This window comes from Pteropus vampyrus, unplaced genomic scaffold, assembly GCF_000151845.1.
Source record: "Pteropus vampyrus isolate Shadow unplaced genomic scaffold, Pvam_2.0 Scaffold6, whole genome shotgun sequence".
NCBI lineage: Eukaryota > Metazoa > Chordata > Mammalia > Chiroptera > Pteropodidae > Pteropus > Pteropus vampyrus.
The window spans coordinates 11,241,339-11,250,716 of record NW_011888787.1 but is presented as its reverse complement, the minus strand read 5'-3'; positions in this window follow the sequence as shown (position 1 = coordinate 11,250,716).

Sequence of the window (9,378 nt, the reverse complement as noted above, 5' to 3'; positions counted from 1 at the left end):
AAAAAAATAAAGATAAGAAGACTCAGTATAAGCAGTGCATGATTATGTTTGTTATAATCATTAGGTACTTAACATACAGTGCTCTTCTTTGCAGGATAATTTTTTTAGCCATCTTGGTAGAGAATTTTGAAATAAAGTATTTCATGGAAATTATCTATGCAATATAATTTTAAGAAGCATAGCCTCTAACTCAAGTCAGCTTTGTGACACATTCACAAAAGAAAAAAAATCTTGGAGTTTTCTCTTCCATTTATTTATGTCGGATGGAAAAGAGAAAGTTAAATAAATTAAAATAGATCTTTTGACCGCATCCTGAAAATCAGAGACTAATATATTAAATTTATTGAGGCTGCCCTAGCAAAATACAATATAATTTTTGAAGTCATAAAAAAACAACTGGCAACCTTGGAGAAAACCTTGGAATGTGGTTCAAATGTAACATTGGGGGAATCACTATTCATTGTGATAGCATATAGTAATTTGGGAAAGACTGAGCTGTTCTCCTATGACCCATTTAAAATCACTCTGTCTCCCAGGAGGAGAAGAGGAAGCTCAGGATTTGCCACAGGCCAGTTGTTATGCATGATAGGCATCTTAATTCCCTCTACCTGTGTACTTAGAATCTTAAATACCATTTACTTTTTGTGTGATTATTGTCATGGTGTTTTCTTTGACATGTAATGTAAACTCCACAAGATATTACTGTAATTATTTTGTACATTAAACACTTTTTTATATTCATCTATCTATTTATCTTTTTTAGTGTATTTTAATTCCATTCTATATTTCTGTGTTCACATTTCAGACCAGTTTTTTTTTTTTTTTTTTCTACATGAAGAACTGGCTTAGTTTAAACTTCTATTTTTAACTATGTCCCTATTATTGACAACTTCCCGCAGTCTTTGTCTGCAAACCTCTTTATTTCACTGTTATTTTTGAAGGATAATATATATTCACTTGTTATAGAATTCTAAGTTGGCAGTATTTATTCTTTGGAAATATAAAGATGTCATCCCACTGCCTTCTGACTCCCATCATTAGTGTTGAGAAGACAGCTGTCATTCCTATGGTTGTTCTTTGAAGAGAAGGTATCCATCTTTCTGTGGCTGATGTTTTTTATTTACTTTTGTATTCTTTGCTTTCTAGCAGTTTTAATGTGAAGTGCCTAGGTGAACTTTCTTTTTGTATATACTGCTTAAAGTATAATTAGATTTCTTGTACTTATGAGTCTTTCATCATTTTTAGAAAATTCTTAGCCATTATACCTTTGAATATTGCTTTTGCCTCATTATTTCCTTTCTCTCCTAAGACTTTGATTATAATTATGTAAACCTCAGAGTGTGCCCCAAATATCTCTTATTCTCTACATTTTTACAGTGCTTTAATTTGTGTATTTTTTTGTTGACTTTTTCTTTGGTAACTGATGTTTTGTTCTTATGTGTCCTTTTAAAACTTGCTACTATTCATAATTTCAGCTATCAAATTTTATTTTCTTTTTATAATGTCAACTGATTCTTTTTTCTTGTTGGTAGAGGCTAGTACTTTGGTAAATTTTATTAACTTTTAATCTATTTTCTCTATCTTTCACTACTTTAACATACTAGCTATAGTTATTTAAAGTGCTTGTTTGTTAATTCTAATATATGGATGGTTGGGGTGGCTGAATCAGGTTTTTTTTTTTTTTTTTTTGTCTTTTTCCTTGACTATTGGTCACACTTTCTTTTTTTCTTAGCCTGTTTTAAATTTTAATTTAAATTTTATGTCAGTTACTATGTAATGAGATAATTTTAGAGGTTCTGGATGATATTATATTGCACTTAATAAAGTTTACCTTTCATACATTATATGTGAGGCAAATGCCTGAGGAGCTAATCACTATATCCAATCAGAAATTAAGATGAATTGGCCTTTGTTTCAGTCTTAATAAGCCTCTATACCTCTTGTTTGCCTTTTCCCTAACTGTAGCTCTTTCAAGCTTTCCTTCTGCCCCAAGCTTTTGATTAATAGTTTTCCAAGTCAGTATCCTTTACCCCAAAAAACTATAAGGGATTTAATTATATCCATTAGGGTTTTTACCCTAACTCTGCTGTCTTCCCCCACCCCATGTGGCTTTCCAATTGTGCTCATGTCTTGAAGAAGCTGATAATGTTTTTGAAATAAGTTCCTTTTTTGTTAAGTCTTGTTTTCATAAGTATCATAAAACTGAGGATGATTTCACTCTGTCTTATAAAAGATTTGTTTTCTGTTTCTTCAGTCAATTGGGCAGCTAGCTGTTTACTTGTGTATCCTCAATTTCCAACTTGTTATTAGCCTAATTTTTTTCTCTTTGCCATTTTCCATCTAAATCCTCTATGCCTGCCAACAATTTGAAAATGCCTTCAGTAAAGAAAAAAAAAGGCTGAATATTGTCAACTCACCTTGGGGAGGGTCTTAACTACATGGGTTTATAGATTTTTAGTTCTTTTTTCTTTATTGCTTCCAAAGTTCTTTGCTGCTTTTAAAAAATGTGATTAAAAAAAAAAGTATCTGACATTTCTCCATTTTTTTCATTTTTGTAGCTGAGTTTTGGCCAGATACATCCCACAACATTCAACCTATAAGGTCATTTATTCTTACTTGGCTTCCGCATCTTCAAAACAGCAATAATGTGTTAAAATCCTTCCTGTGTTTCAGTTTTCTTTGGCTGTCTTTTCTGATTTCTTATTATGCTATCAAGAGAAAAAGGTCTTGTCTAGTCTCATGAAATTAGATTAGGCTCATCTGCAAACTCTCCCTTTTTAGTTACTCAAAATTAAATGATTAGTAATTTTAGTTATTTTGGAAACATCACAAGCGTGTTACATATCTCATTATAGTCATATTCCTGGAGTTAGGGCATAAAAGTTGGTCCATTTTGGTCCTTTGAGTTTAAGGATTATTTGTTATATTCTCAATTTTTTTTTAACAAGTACCATTTTGATTCTTATGCAAAATAAATTTGATAACATATTCTTTTGCTGAAAAATGAATAAGTCCATTTCCCATAGCTTTGCCTGGATATATATGCTGGCAACATTTTGTATCTCTCCTGCTTGGTAATAAACATCTATTGAATAAATTGAAGCCTACAAGGCTTTCGGATAATTTCCGCACATGTGTCACCTGTATTCTACTCATAAATTCCAATTTATTGTCTTCTACCTGGAAGGCTGTAAATTTTGTATAAAAAGAGTCATTATTTGAACATAAAATTCCTATATATTTGTTCATAGTCTAGTTTTAACATGACATTTTAGTCTATACCACATGCAAATTTACCAGTTAAACTCTTAACTGCTCGAATTAGTTATTACCACGATAATACTATTTAATAAACAAACAGCCACAAAACCTCATGAATATAAGAATAAACTGACACCCCGCTCCCAGAGGCCTAAAGATAAGCTGGGTGGTTCCCTTGATTTGGGATGCAATCAGCTGATTTCAGATTGGTTCACTCACGCATCTGAAGTCAGCTTTGGTTTGCTTGGTCTAGAATGTTCTTAGGTCAGACAACTTGTTTCTGTTTTATGCAGCATGTTATCTTTGCTGAAGAGCAAAATTTTAGAGATTGGAGAATTGATACTATAATTTAATGTTATATGTGAATAATATCTGGCAAAGGCAGAACTAATAAATAAGTTTGAAAATATTTTAGTCATTACATAAATTGGTAATAACAGCAATGTTGATCTTTAGTTAAAATCATTAATAAAATTGGGTGTTAAACAAAATTCGCATAGTATCCAAACTGCTGTAATTGAAAGCAAGGAAAGTTATTCTATAAACTCCCCCCAAAAAAATTTATGAGGAAAATGCAGTACTTTAGATTTTACTTCAATATAAGAAGGAATTTTGCATCAGAGCTTCAGAAAAAAAAGCTTCTTCGTGAAGTAGTGATTTTCCCATCATTGATGGTATTCATGATGAGCTCACTACTATTTATAGGAATTGTTTTATAGTGGATTTTAAACCTTGTGACAAATTGGTCTAGGTAATCTCTGTGATGCCTTCCAATCATTAAATATTAAATAGTATTATTTGTAGAATCAAAATTAAGCTGACCTACAGTAATCAGAAAAATAAGACTATCCATAAAATACACATGTAGTTATACATAAATTCAGATTTAAAATGACCTTGAAATAAATATGATGCATAAATAAATATGTTATGTTGCAAGTTGTTACAGCAGGTTATTTACTTGTCTGGGAAAGTTGAGTTTTAGTCTAGGCTGTGTCACAAATTGTTATATGTACTTTCTGTCATTTGTTACCTGACCTGTTTCCCTCAATTGTACGTGTATAGTTAGATGACTTAAGTGACATGAAGGAGAGAGTCAAGTTGATCACTGCTTTCTGACCATTAAGGCAGAGGAGGTAATAAGTGCAATAGCTATGAAGTAAGAACACGCCTGGATTATTAAAGGAACAAAAGGTTTTGGGCGATGAAAACGTGAGGGATGAAGGCTCTGAAGTTAAGAAGTAGTACAGATTAATGCTTAGAGGACATTGTACAGACTTCAGATTTTTGCAGGGAGGATGCAACCAAATAGCAGGACAGTTCCGTTTCAGTTCCAGGGTCGTGAAGATACTGTGGGGAGACCAGAGTGGGAACAGGAAGATAGGTCAGTCTGAGTTATAATAGCCCAGCAAGAGATAATGAAGCTTTCATGAGGATGGTAAAGCAGTGAGCGTGGTTGCAAACAATTTGCACTTCACCAACAGTATTTGCTGGTGCATATGATGGGGAGAAGTCCATGATAACATGTTTCTGTCAGTTAGACAATGGACTTCTTTCTGAGAAGGACTGCATCACACATTTCATTATCCTCAAATTTATATTATCTAATAATTACCTAATACAAGCAAAATATATTAGATATTCCAATAACTAAGGTTAAATTTTTCTTCATAAATCAATACTTTTTACAGGGAGGTTATTACTTATTCCCATTCTGGAAGTGTGTTGCCCAGTGTTACTTTGATGTTTGCACATATGTCACTTTGCTACTGTCATAGTGAACTTTTAATATATTGTCATTTGCTTTCTCCATCTTTTCTTCTCTTCTTCTTTCTCTAACAATTGCTTCCTCCTCCTCCTTTTTTTCCCCTTCTTTTTCCTACAAGGAGCTGATGTTTTTGCCAAATTTCAGTTAGCTGGAAGTGATTTTATTGGCCACATTAATCATCACTGGCAAAAAACCTACCCTTAAAAATGCCAAATTCAGCAACAAGCAAAGGACCACACTTTATCTATCTTACTTGAGAAGCATATAAACCACCTAATAGAGTTTGCTACTGCAGGAATGTCACAGTCTTCCACCACAGGTTGTCATTTCTTAAAAGTTGAATATTATTTTCTATTTTCTAGTTGTCTCTCTTTTTTTCTAATATTGTATAACCAGTCTTAACTGTTAAGGGTAGAGCAGTTTAAAATAATGTTCAAGTGAAATCAAAGTGTTGATGTGTCTTAGTGTTAACAGGTATGATCTAAAATAATAAGGAAATGACTTAAATAAGATGCCACTTAAGCATGGCCTATTGATAAATACAAGCTCAAATTTTATATGTCAGTTATTTATTGACAATTCGTTTCCAGTTTCTTTATACAAATACTTCTATATGTTTGTATCAGATGGTAGATTCCTAAATCTTGAACCAGGATGACTGTAGTTTACATCTATGCCATAAACATCCATCATCTCCAAAGGTTTCTCCCAACCTCTGTTTTATAATAATAATAGCAATTATTATTTACAAATAAAATTATGATTATTATTTTGTGGTAGGAACACAACATAAGATCTCTCCTTTTAGCAAATTTTTAAGTATATAATACAATATTGCTAACTAAGCTGTATAGTAGATCTATAGAACTTCTTTATCTTGCACGACAGAAACTTTGTAGCCTTTGACTAATACCTCCCATTTCTCTCTTCCTCCACCCCTTGGCAATTCGACTCTGCTTCCGTGAGCTTGACTGTTTTATATTCCTCATAGAAGTGGTATCATATGGTATTTATCTTTCTTGCCTGGTGTATTTCACTTAGCATAATGTCTCCAGGTTCATTCATGTTGTCGAAAGTAGCAGGAATTTTTTTAAAAAACTGAATAATATTTCACTGTATGTGTATACCACATAGTCTTTATCCATTCAGCCATCAGGGGACATATCGTTTGCTTCCAGGTCTCGGCTTTTGTGAATAATGCTGCAGTGAACATGGGAGTACAGATATCTCTTCATGATCCTGATTTAAATTTTTTTTTTTATTATATACTCAGAAGTGGGATTGCTGGATTATATAGTAGTTTCATTTTTAATTTTTGGAGGAAACTGCACAATGTTTTCTATAGTGACAGCACCAATTTACATTCCCACCATCAATTTACATGGATTCTCTTTTTTTCACATCTTCAACAACATTTTCGATAATAGCCACACTAACAGGTGTGAGGTGGTATTGCATTGTGGTTTTGATTTGCATTTCCCTAATGATAAATATGACAACTTAATTGCCAAAAAATAAAAATAAATAACTTAAAAAGTAGGCAAAAGGTCTGAATAGACATTTCTCCAAAGAAGATACAAAAATGGCCTAGTTGTACATGAAAAGTGATGAAATTTTAAATTCTTCTAATGGCAAGTTCTTTTCTTTTCATGAACCCAAATACCTTATGCGAAATTAAAATGTAAAAATGTATAAACCTCAAATTCTTTATGTGTTTAAATTGAGATGTTAACATCAAGCATAAATGATTACTGTGACGATTGGATACATTGAATGTAAAGAGCATTTTATGATAGCTTACATGAAGCAGAGACTCAACAAGCGATATTTACAGAGTGATGTAATGAGGTAATGATGTAGTATACTTGGCAATAATAATAGTAACTGTAATCGCAACATCCATTCCCTGTTTGGTTAAAATGTATAATATAGTCTAAAACTAATTTTCTGTTCATATGTGTTTTATTTATTTATTTTTATTTTTATTATGGTGACATCAGTTAACAAAATCCAGTAAGTTCCAGGGGTACAATTCAACAGTAAGGCATATATATATTGCATTGTGTGTTCATCACCCATAGTTAGATTTCTTTCTGTTACCACATATTTGACCCCTTTTACCCCTTCTACCTCTCCCTGTCCCCCTTACTCTCTGGTAATCACTAGTCTATTGTTCATGTCCATGAGTACTCTGTTTGTTTGTCCTGTTTGTTTGTTGCTTTCAGGTTTATATCCCACATATAAGTGATATCATGTAGTTTTTCAACTTTTCTGTCTGGCTTATTCACTTAGCATGATCTTCTCAAGGTCCATCCATGTTGTTGCAAATGCCAATATGTCATCTCTTCTTATAGCTGACTAATATTCCACTGTATATATTTACCATAGCTTCTTTATCCAATCATCTATCGTAAGACACGTCAGTTGCTTCCACATCCTGGCCACCATGAATAATGCTGCTATGAACTTCGGTGTGCAAATATCTTTTTGGATATACGTTTTTAAGTATTTGGGGTAAATACTCAGTAGAGGGATTGCTGGATCGTATGGTAAATCAGTTCCTAGTTTTTTGAGGAACCTCCATACTGTTTCCCATAGTGGCTGTACCAATTTGCAGTCCCACCAGCAGTATGTGAGGGTTCTTTTTTCTCTGCACCCTCTTCAATACCTGTTATTACTTGTCCTGTTGATAACAGTCGTTCTAACAGGTATGAGATGATATCTCATTGTGGTTTTGATTTGCATTTCCCTAATAGCTAGTGAAATTGAGCATCCTTTCATATATTGGTTGGTCATTTGTCTTCTTGGGAGAAGTGTCTGTTCAGGTCCTCTACCCATTTTTTAATTGGATTGTTTGTTTTTTTGTTCTCGAGTTGTATGAGTTCTTTATATATTTTGGATGTTAGGCCCTTATCTGAGTCATTGCTTGCAAATATATTTTCCCATTTGAATGGTTGTCTCTTTACCCTGCTTGCAGTTTCTTTTGCTGTGCAGAAGCCTTTTAGTTTGATGTAGTCCCATTCATTTATTTTTGCTTTTATTTTCCTTGCCTTTTTAATAAGAAAATTGGAAGAAGTATATTAGAGTTTGGGGTAAGCAAATTGTAGGCTGAGGAGGCTGTTTTACATTTATGTTATCAACAGAAGCATGTCCCCAGACCAGAGGTATACCATAATACAACAATTCTCATGGTGGTTGCCATGGTATTTAAAAGTTCTAATTAACAGCATTATTAATTAAGCTCCTAAAAAAATGATATTTATCTGAGTTTTAAAGTATTATGTGTAAAAGACTATATTATTTACTAATATGTTGATTTATGTTTTTCTGATTCATTGGAAGATAGTATAGTATACGATCAGGTGTAAGACTAGACTCTGAATCTCAGCTCTTTGTTTTATATGCTATGTGACCTTGGGAAACTTAGCTAAGTTCTCTGGGTACCTAAATTTTCTTACCTATGCAATGAGGGCTAATTAAAGTAACTACTACCCATAATGGTTGTGAGGATTTAAAAAGTTAGTGTATAAAAAGGTGCTTATAACGGTGATATCTAACCAGCTATTACTGCCACAAGTGAAATTCATTTCCCCTCGCAATAGCTCTGTGCAGTAACAGAATAAAGGGCAAGGGAATTTTGACCACTGGAGGAATAGGTTAATTCAGGAGAACTTGGGTTCTGAGAAAGGAGAGAAGAGTACTACAAAATTGGAGGTAGTGATGTACAAAAAAACCCAAAAACCTCTTGATCATGGAGGCTAAATATATCTCAATTTACAACTTGCCTAGAATAAGAATTTTTCAACATCTCTTCTTCCTTCTAGCTCTTGCAATATAAATGTAACTGCCAAAAAGAAAGCGTCGATAAAGTAGTGGCTTGAAAATCTTCAGCTTCGTCCTATAAATGAATGTTTCAATTTTGTTTATGGAGAAATCGCAATGTACATAACATAGAAATCATCCGTAAGCAGAGTCATTGATGTAATCAGCACTCTCCAAGCTAAGGAATATTCCCTTGGGAAAATCTCATGTTATTAGAATGTGCCACTTGAAGTGTACATGGCAAATGCAAAATTGAAAGACAGTAAGAAATAAATCATTTATTAATAAATACTGACAGTGAAAAATATCCTGTATTGTCATATTAGATCCATCAATTCAGTACCTGAGGCTAGAAAATAGTCAATTTTTTCATTTATCAAAAAATCAGATTTTTGCTTTGGAGTCACGGTGGAGTTCAAAACAGTAAACTCATATTTTAAATATTGTAATTTTGAGGTGAAAGATATTCTATGATTTAAGAAAACAGCTTTTAGAGGTATAATTGACAACAAAATAAACTGCAAATA